Below are 9,804 nucleotides of genomic sequence, written 5' to 3' on the forward strand. Positions count from 1 at the left end.
CAGCCAGCCAAGCCAGCCAGCCACCCAAGCCAGCCAAGCCACCCAGCCAGCCAGCCAGCCAAGCCAGACAAGCCACCCAGCCAGCCAAGCCAGCCCAGCCACCCAGCCAGCCAAGCCAGCCAAGCCACCCTTCCAGCCAAGCCAGCCAAGCCAGCCGCGAAAGCCTGCCCGCCAAGCCAGCCAAGCCAGCCAGCAAGCCAAGCCAGCCAAGCCAGCCAAGCCAGCCGAGAAAGCCTGCCAGCCAAGCCAGCCAAGCCAGCCAGCAAGCCAAGCCAGCCAAGCCAGCCAAGCCAGCTGAGAAAGCCTGCCAGCCAAGCCAGCCAAGCCAGCCAGCAAGCCAAGCCATCCAAGCCAGCCAGCCAACCAAGCCGGCCAAGCCAGCCAGCAAGCCAAGCCATCCAAGCCAGCCAGCCAACCAAGCCGGCCAAGCAAGCCAGCCAGCCAAGCCGACCAAGCCAGACAGCCAGCCAATCCAGCCAAGACAGCCAGGCAAGCCAAGCCAGCCCAGCCAGCCCAGCCAGCCAGCCAGCCAAGCCAGGCAAGCCAGCCAGCAAGACAAGCCGGCCCAGCCAGCCAGCCAGCAAAGCCAGCCAAGCCAGCCAAGCCGCCCAGCCAGCCAAGCCAGCCCAGCCACCCAGCCAGCCAAGCCAGCCAAGCCACACTTCCAGCCAAGCCAGCCAAGCCAGCCGAGAAAGCCCGCCAGCCAAGCCAGCCAAGCCAGCCAGCAAGCCAAGCCATTGAAGCCAGACAGCCAACCAAGCCGGCCAAGCAAGCCAGCCAGCCAAGCCGGCCAAGCCAGCCAGCCAGCCAATCCAGCCAAGAGAGCCAAGCAAGCCATGCCAGCCAAGCCAGCCAAGCCAACCAGCAAGCCAAGCCAGCCAAGCCACCCAGCCAGGCAAGCCAGCCAAGCCACCCAGCCAGACAGCCAGCCAAGCCAGCCAGCCACCCAAGCCAGCCAAGCCACCCAGCCAGCCAGCCAGCCAAGCCAGACAAGCCACCCAGCCAGCCAAGCCAGCCCAGCCACCCAGCCAGTCAAGCCAGCCAAGCCACCCTTCCAGCCAAGCCAGCCAAGCCAGCCGAGAAAGCCTGCCAGCCAAGCCAGCCAAGCCAACCAGCAAGCCAAGCCAGCCAAGCCACCCAGCCAGGCAAGCCAGCCAAGCCACCCAGCCAGACAGCCAGCCAAGCCAGCCAAGCCAGCCAAGCCAGCCAGCCACCCAAGCCAGCCAAGCCACCAAGCCAGCCAGCCAGCCAAGCCAGACAAGCCACCCAGCCAGCCAGCCAGCCAAGCCAGCCAGCCAGCCAAGCCAGCCAAGCCACCCTTCCAGCCAAGCCAGCCCAGCCACCCAGCCAGCCAAGCCAGCCAAGCCACCCTTCCAGCCAAGCCAGCCAAGCCAGCCGAGAAAGCCTGCCAGCCAAGCCAGCCAAGCCAGCCAGCAAGCCAAGCCAGCCAAGCCAGCCAGCAAGCCAAGCCATCCAAGCCAGCCAGCCAACCAAGCCGGCCAAGCCAGCCAGCAAGCCAAGCCATCCAAGCCAGCCAGCCAACCAAGCCGGCCAAGCAAGCCAGCCAGCCAAGCCGACCAAGCCAGACAGCCAGCCAATCCAGCCAAGACAGCCAGGCAAGCCAAGCCAGCCAAGCCAACCAGCAAGCCAAGCCAGCCAAGCCACCCAGCCAGGCAAGCCAGCCAAGCCACCCAGCCAGACAGCCAGCCAAGCCAGCCAAGCCAGCCAAGCCAGCCAGCCACCCAAGCCAGCCAAGCCACCCAGCCAGCCAGCCAGCCAAGCCAGACAAGCCACCCAGCTAGACAGCCAGCCAGCCAGCCAAGCCAGCCAAGCCACCAAGCCAGGCAAGCCAGCCAAGCCACCCAGCCAGCCAGACAGCCAACCCAGCCAAGCCAGCCAAGCCAGCAAAAGAAGCCAGCGAGCCAAGCCAGCCAAGCCAGCAAGCCAGTCACCCAAGCCAGCCAAACCAGCCAGTCACCCAAGTCAGCCAAGCCCGCCAGCCACCTAAGCCAGCCAAGCCAGCCAGCGAGCAAAGCCAGCCAAGCCAGTGAAGCCAGCCAGCCAGCTAAGCCAGCCAAGCCAGCCAGCCAAGCGAGCCAAGCCAGCAGGGCCAGCCAAAGAAGCCAGCTAGCCAAGCCAGCCCAGCCAGCCCAGCCAGCCAGCCAGCCAAGCCAGGCAAGCCAGCCAGCAAGCCAAGCCAGCCCAGCCAGCCAGCCAGCAAAGCCAGCCAAGTCAGACAAGCCACCCAGCCAGCCAAGCCAGCCCAGCCACCCAGCCAGCCAAGCCAGCCAAGCCACACTTCCAGCCAAGCCAGCCAAGCCAGCCGAGAAAGCCTGCCAGCCAAGCCAGCCAAGCCAGCCAGCAAGCCAAGCCATTCAAGCCAGCCAGCCAACCAAGCCGGCCAAGCAAGCCAGCCAGCCAGCCAAACCAGCCAAGACAGCCAAGCAAGCCAAGCCAGCCAAGCCAGCCAAGCCACCCAGCAAGCCAAGCCAGCCAAGCCACCCAGCCAGGCAAGCCAGCCAAGCCACCCAGCCAGCCAGCCAGCCAAGCCAGACAAGCCACCCAGCCAGCCAAGCCAGCCCAGCCACCCAGCCAGCCAAGCCAGCCAAGCCACCCTTCCAGCCAAGCCAGCCAAGCCAGCCGCGAAAGCCTGCCCGCCAAGCCAGCCAAGCCAGCCAGCAAGCCAAGCCAGCCAAGCCAGCCAAGCCAGCCGAGAAAGCCTGCCAGCCAAGCCAGCCAAGCCAGCCAGCAAGCCAAGCCAGCCAAGCCAGCCAAGCCAGCTGAGAAAGCCTGCCAGCCAAGCCAGCCTAGCCAGCCAGCAAGCCAAGCCATCCAAGCCAGCCAGCCAACCAAGCCGGCCAAGCCAGCCAGCAAGCCAAGCCATCCAAGCCAGCCAGCCAACCAAGCCGGCCAATCAAGCCAGCCAGCCAAGCCGACCAAGCCAGACAGCCAGCCAATCCAGCCAAGACAGCCAGGCAAGCCAAGCCAGCCAAGCCAGCCAAGCCAACCAGCAAGCCAAGCCAGCCAAGCCACCCAGCCAGGCAAGCCAGCCAAGCCACCCAGCCAGCCAGCCAGCCAAGCCAGACAAGCCACCCAGCCAGCCAGCCAGCCAGCCAGCCAAGCCAGCCAAGCCACCAAGCCAGGCAAGCCAGCCAAGCCACCCATCCAGCCAGACAGCCAACCCAGCCAAGCCAGCCAAGCCAGCAAAAGAAGCCAGCGAGCCAAGCCAGCCAAGCCAGCAAGCCAGTCACCCAAGCCAGCCAAACCAGCCAGTCACCCAAGTCAGCCAAGCCCGCCAGCCACCTAAGCCAGCCAAGCCAGCCAGCGAGCAAAGCCAGCCAAGCCAGTGAAGCCAGCCAGCCAGCTAAGCCAGCCAAGCCAGCCAGCCAAGCGAGCCAAGCCAGCAGGGCCAGCCAAAGAAGCCAGCTAGCCAAGCCAGCCCAGCCAGCCCAGCCAGCCAGCCAGCCAAGCCAGCCAAGCCAGCCAAGCCAGCCAAGCCAGCCAGCCACCCAAGCCAGCCAAGCCACCCAGCCAGCCAGCCAGCCAAGCCAGACAAGCCACCCAGCGAGCCAGCCAGCCAGCCAGCCAAGCCAGCCAAGCCACCAAGCCAGGCAAGCCAGCCAAGCCACCAAGCCAGCCAGACAGCCAACCCAGCCAAGCCAGCCAAGCCAGCAAAAGAAGCCAGCGAGCCAAGCCAGCCAAGCCAGCAAGCCAGTCACCCAAGCCAGCCAAACCAGCCAGTCACCCAAGTCAGCCAAGCCCGCCAGCCACCTAAGCCAGCCAAGCCAGCCAGCCACTCAAGCCAGCCAAGCCACCCAGCGAGCAAAGCCAGCCAAGCCAGTGAAGCCAGCCAGCCAGCTAAGCCAGCCAAGCCAGCCAGCCAAGCGAGCCAAGCCAGCAGGGCTAGCCAAAGAAGCCAGCTAGCCAAGCCAGCCCAGCCAGCCCAGCCAGCCAGCCAGCCAAGCCAGGCAAGCCAGCCAGCAAGACAAGCCGGCCCAGCCAGCCAGCCAGCAAAGCCAGCCAAGCCAGCCAAGCCGCCCAGCCAGCCAAGCCAGCCCAGCCACCCAGCCAGCCAAGCCAGCCAAGCCACACTTCCAGCCAAGCCAGCCAAGCCAGCCGAGAAAGCCCGCCAGCCAAGCCAGCCAAGCCAGCCAGCAAGCCAAGCCATTGAAGCCAGACAGCCAACCAAGCCGGCCAAGCAAGCCAGCCAGCCAAGCCGGCCAAGCCAGCCAGCCAGCCAATCCAGCCAAGACAGCCAAGCAAGCCAAGCCAGCCAAGCCAGCCAAGCCAACCAGCAAGCCAAGCCAGCCAAGCCACCCAGCCAGGCAAGCCAGCCAAGCCACCCAGCCAGACAGCCAGCCAAGCCAGCCAGCCACCCAAGCCAGCCAAGCCACCCAGCCAGCCAGCCAGCCAAGCCAGACAAGCCACCCAGCCAGCCAAGCCAGCCCAGCCACCCAGCCAGCCAAGCCAGCCAAGCCACCCTTCCAGCCAAGCCAGCCAAGCCAGCCGAGAAAGCCTGCCAGCCAAGCCAGCCAAGCCAACCAGCAAGCCAAGCCAGCCAAGCCACCCAGCCAGGCAAGCCAGCCAAGCCACCCAGCCAGACAGCCAGCCAAGCCAGCCAAGCCAGCCAAGCCAGCCAGCCACCCAAGCCAGCCAAGCCACCAAGCCAGCCAGCCAGCCAAGCCAGACAAGCCACCCAGCCAGCCAGCCAGCCAAGCCAGCCAGCCAGCCAAGCCAGCCAAGCCACCCTTCCAGCCAAGCCAGCCCAGCCACCCAGCCAGCCAAGCCAGCCAAGCCACCCTTCCAGCCAAGCCAGCCAAGCCAGCCGAGAAAGCCTGCCAGCCAAGCCAGCCAAGCCAGCCAGCAAGCCAAGCCAGTCAAGCCAGCCAGCAAGCCAAGCCATCCAAGCCAGCCAGACAACCAAGCCGGCCAAGCCAGCCAGCAAGCCAAGCCATCCAAGCCACCCTTCCAGCCAAGCCAGCCCAGCCACCCAGCCAGCCAAGCCAGCCAAGCCACCCTTCCAGCCAAGCCAGCCAAGCCAGCCGAGAAAGCCTGCCAGCCAAGCCAGCCAAGCCAGCCAGCAAGCCAAGCCAGTCAAGCCAGCCAGCAAGCCAAGCCATCCAAGCCAGCCAGACAACCAAGCCGGCCAAGCCAGCCAGCAAGCCAAGCCATCCAAGCCAGCCAGCCAACCAAGCCGGCCAAGCAAGCCAGCCAGCCAAGCCGACCAAGCCAGACAGCCAGCCAATCCAGCCAAGACAGCCAGGCAAGCCAAGCCAGCCAAGCCAACCAGCAAGCCAAGCCAGCCAAGCCACCCAGCCAGGCAAGCCAGCCAAGCCACCCAGCCAGACAGCCAGCCAAGCCAGCCAAGCCAGCCAAGCCAGCCAGCCACCCAAGCCAGCCAAGCCACCCAGCCAGCCAGCCAGCCAAGCCAGACAAGCCACCCAGCTAGCCAGCCAGCCAGCCAGCCAAGCCAGCCAAGCCACCAAGCCAGGCAAGCCAGCCAAGCCACCCAGCCAGCCAGACAGCCAACCCAGCCAAGCCAGCCAAGCCAGCAAAAGAAGCCAGCGAGCCAAGCCAGCCAAGCCAGCAAGCCAGTCACCCAAGCCAGCCAAACCAGCCAGTCACCCAAGTCAGCCAAGCCCGCCAGCCACCTAAGCCAGCCAAGCCAGCCAGCGAGCAAAGCCAGCCAAGCCAGTGAAGCCAGCCAGCCAGCTAAGCCAGCCAAGCCAGCCAGCCAAGCGAGCCAAGCCAGCAGGGCCAGCCAAAGAAGCCAGCTAGCCAAGCCAGCCCAGCCAGCCCAGCCAGCCAGCCAGCCAAGCCAGGCAAGCCAGCCAGCAAGCCAAGCCAGCCCAGCCAGCCAGCCAGCAAAGCCAGCCAAGTCAGACAAGCCACCCAGCCAGCCAAGCCAGCCCAGCCACCCAGCCAGCCAAGCCAGCCAAGCCACACTTCCAGCCAAGCCAGCCAAGCCAGCCGAGAAAGCCTGCCAGCCAAGCCAGCCAAGCCAGCCAGCAAGCCAAGCCATTCAAGCCAGCCAGCCAACCAAGCCGGCCAAGCAAGCCAGCCAGCCAGCCAAACCAGCCAAGACAGCCAAGCAAGCCAAGCCAGCCAAGCCAGCCAAGCCACCCAGCAAACCAAGCCAGCCAAGCCACCCAGCCAGGCAAGCCAGCCAAGCCACCCAGCCAGACAGCCAGCCAAGCCAGCCAGCCACCCAAGCCAGCCAAGCCACCCAGCCAGCCAGCCAGCCAAGCCAGACAAGCCACCCAGCCAGCCAAGCCAGCCCAGCCACCCAGCCAGCCAAGCCAGCCAAGCCACCCTTCCAGCCAAGCCAGCCAAGCCAGCCGCGAAAGCCTGCCCGCCAAGCCAGCCAAGCCAGCCAGCAAGCCAAGCCAGCCAAGCCAGCCAAGCCAGCCGAGAAAGCCTGCCAGCCAAGCCAGCCAAGCCAGCCAGCAAGCCAAGCCAGCCAAGCCAGCCAAGCCAGCTGAGAAAGCCTGCCAGCCAAGCCAGCCTAGCCAGCCAGCAAGCCAAGCCATCCAAGCCAGCCAGCCAACCAAGCCGGCCAAGCCAGCCAGCAAGCCAAGCCATCCAAGCCAGCCAGCCAACCAAGCCGGCCAAGCAAGCCAGCCAGCCAAGCCGACCAAGCCAGACAGCCAGCCAATCCAGCCAAGACAGCCAGGCAAGCCAAGCCAGCCAAGCCAGCCAAGCCAACCAGCAAGCCAAGCCAGCCAAGCCACCCAGCCAGGCAAGCCAGCCAAGCCACCCAGCCAGCCAGCCAGCCAAGCCAGACAAGCCACCCAGCCAGCCAGCCAGCCAGCCAGCCAAGCCAGCCAAGCCACCAAGCCAGGCAAGCCAGCCAAGCCACCCATCCAGCCAGACAGCCAACCCAGCCAAGCCTGCCAAGCCAGCAAAAGAAGCCAGCGAGCCAAGCCAGCCAAGCCAGCAAGCCAGTCACCCAAGCCAGCCAAACCAGCCAGTCACCCAAGTCAGCCAAGCCCGCCAGCCACCTAAGCCAGCCAAGCCAGCCAGCGAGCAAAGCCAGCCAAGCCAGTGAAGCCAGCCAGCCAGCTAAGCCAGCCAAGCCAGCCAGCCAAGCGAGCCAAGCCAGCAGGGCCAGCCAAAGAAGCCAGCTAGCCAAGCCAGCCCAGCCAGCCCAGCCAGCCAGCCAGCCAAGCCAGCCAAGCCAGCCAAGCCAGCCAAGCCAGCCAGCCACCCAAGCCAGCCAAGCCACCCAGCCAGCCAGCCAGCCAAGCCAGACAAGCCACCCAGCGAGCCAGCCAGCCAGCCAGCCAAGCCAGCCAAGCCACCAAGCCAGGCAAGCCAGCCAAGCCACCAAGCCAGCCAGACAGCCAACCCAGCCAAGCCAGCCAAGCCAGCAAAAGAAGCCAGCGAGCCAAGCCAGCCAAGCCAGCAAGCCAGTCACCCAAGCCAGCCAAACCAGCCAGTCACCCAAGTCAGCCAAGCCCGCCAGCCACCTAAGCCAGCCAAGCCAGCCAGCCACTCAAGCCAGCCAAGCCACCCAGCGAGCAAAGCCAGCCAAGCCAGTGAAGCCAGCCAGCCAGCTAAGCCAGCCAAGCCAGCCAGCCAAGCGAGCCAAGCCAGCAGGGCTAGCCAAAGAAGCCAGCTAGCCAAGCCAGCCCAGCCAGCCCAGCCAGCCAGCCAGCCAAGCCAGGCAAGCCAGCCAGCAAGACAAGCCGGCCCAGCCAGCCAGCCAGCAAAGCCAGCCAAGCCAGCCAAGCCGCCCAGCCAGCCAAGCCAGCCCAGCCACCCAGCCAGCCAAGCCAGCCAAGCCACACTTCCAGCCAAGCCAGCCAAGCCAGCCGAGAAAGCCCGCCAGCCAAGCCAGCCAAGCCAGCCAGCAAGCCAAGCCATTGAAGCCAGACAGCCAACCAAGCCGGCCAAGCAAGCCAGCCAGCCAAGCCGGCCAAGCCAGCCAGCCAGCCAATCCAGCCAAGACAGCCAAGCAAGCCAAGCCAGCCAAGCCAGCCAAGCCAACCAGCAAGCCAAGCCAGCCAAGCCACCCAGCCAGGCAAGCCAGCCAAGCCACCCAGCCAGACAGCCAGCCAAGCCAGCCAGCCACCCAAGCCAGCCAAGCCACCCAGCCAGCCAGCCAGCCAAGCCAGACAAGCCACCCAGCCAGCCAAGCCAGCCCAGCCACCCAGCCAGCCAAGCCAGCCAAGCCACCCTTCCAGCCAAGCCAGCCAAGCCAGCCGAGAAAGCCTGCCAGCCAAGCCAGCCAAGCCAACCAGCAAGCCAAGCCAGCCAAGCCACCCAGCCAGGCAAGCCAGCCAAGCCACCCAGCCAGACAGCCAGCCAAGCCAGCCAAGCCAGCCAAGCCAGCCAGCCACCCAAGCCAGCCAAGCCACCAAGCCAGCCAGCCAGCCAAGCCAGACAAGCCACCCAGCCAGCCAGCCAGCCAAGCCAGCCAGCCAGCCAAGCCAGCCAAGCCACCCTTCCAGCCAAGCCAGCCCAGCCACCCAGCCAGCCAAGCCAGCCAAGCCACCCTTCCAGCCAAGCCAGCCAAGCCAGCCGAGAAAGCCTGCCAGCCAAGCCAGCCAAGCCAGCCAGCAAGCCAAGCCAGTCAAGCCAGCCAGCAAGCCAAGCCATCCAAGCCAGCCAGACAACCAAGCCGGCCAAGCCAGCCAGCAAGCCAAGCCATCCAAGCCAGCCAGCCAACCAAGCCGGCCAAGCAAGCCAGCCAGCCAAGCCGACCAAGCCAGACAGCCAGCCAATCCAGCCAAGACAGCCAGGCAAGCCAAGCCAGCCAAGCCAACCAGCAAGCCAAGCCAGCCAAGCCACCCAGCCAGGCAAGCCAGCCAAGCCACCCAGCCAGACAGCCAGCCAAGCCAGCCAAGCCAGCCAAGCCAGCCAGCCACCCAAGCCAGCCAAGCCACCCAGCCAGCCAGCCAGCCAAGCCAGACAAGCCACCCAGCTAGCCAGCCAGCCAGCCAGCCAAGCCAGCCAAGCCACCAAGCCAGGCAAGCCAGCCAAGCCACCCAGCCAGCCAGACAGCCAACCCAGCCAAGCCAGCCAAGCCAGCAAAAGAAGCCAGCGAGCCAAGCCAGCCAAGCCAGCAAGCCAGTCACCCAAGCCAGCCAAACCAGCCAGTCACCCAAGTCAGCCAAGCCCGCCAGCCACCTAAGCCAGCCAAGCCAGCCAGCGAGCAAAGCCAGCCAAGCCAGTGAAGCCAGCCAGCCAGCTAAGCCAGCCAAGCCAGCCAGCCAAGCGAGCCAAGCCAGCAGGGCCAGCCAAAGAAGCCAGCTAGCCAAGCCAGCCCAGCCAGCCCAGCCAGCCAGCCAGCCAAGCCAGGCAAGCCAGCCAGCAAGCCAAGCCAGCCCAGCCAGCCAGCCAGCAAAGCCAGCCAAGCCAGCCAAGCCACCCAGCCAGCCAAGCCAGCCCAGCCACCCAGCCAGCCAAGCCAGCCAAGCCACACTTCCAGCCAAGCCAGCCAAGCCAGCCGAGAAAGCCTGCCAGCCAAGCCAGCCAAGCCAGCCAGCAAGCCAAGCCATTCAAGCCAGCCAGCCAACCAAGCCGGCCAAGCAAGCCAGCCAGCCAAGCCGGCCAAGCCAGCCAGCCAGCCAAAGCAGCCAAGACAGCCAAGCAAGCCAAGCCAGCCAAGCCAGCCAAGCCAACCAGCAAGCCAAGCCAGCCAAGCCACCCAGCCAGGCAAGCCAGCCAAGCCACCCAGCCAGACAGCCAGCCAAGCCAGCCAGCCACCCAAGCCAGCCAAGCCACCCAGCCAGCCAGCCAGCCAAGCCAGACAAGCCACCCAGCCAGCCAAGCCAGCCCAGCCACCCAGCCAGCCAAGCC

This window comes from Gorilla gorilla, chromosome 16, assembly GCF_029281585.2.
Source record: "Gorilla gorilla gorilla isolate KB3781 chromosome 16, NHGRI_mGorGor1-v2.1_pri, whole genome shotgun sequence".
Taxonomy (NCBI): Eukaryota; Metazoa; Chordata; class Mammalia; order Primates; family Hominidae; genus Gorilla; species Gorilla gorilla.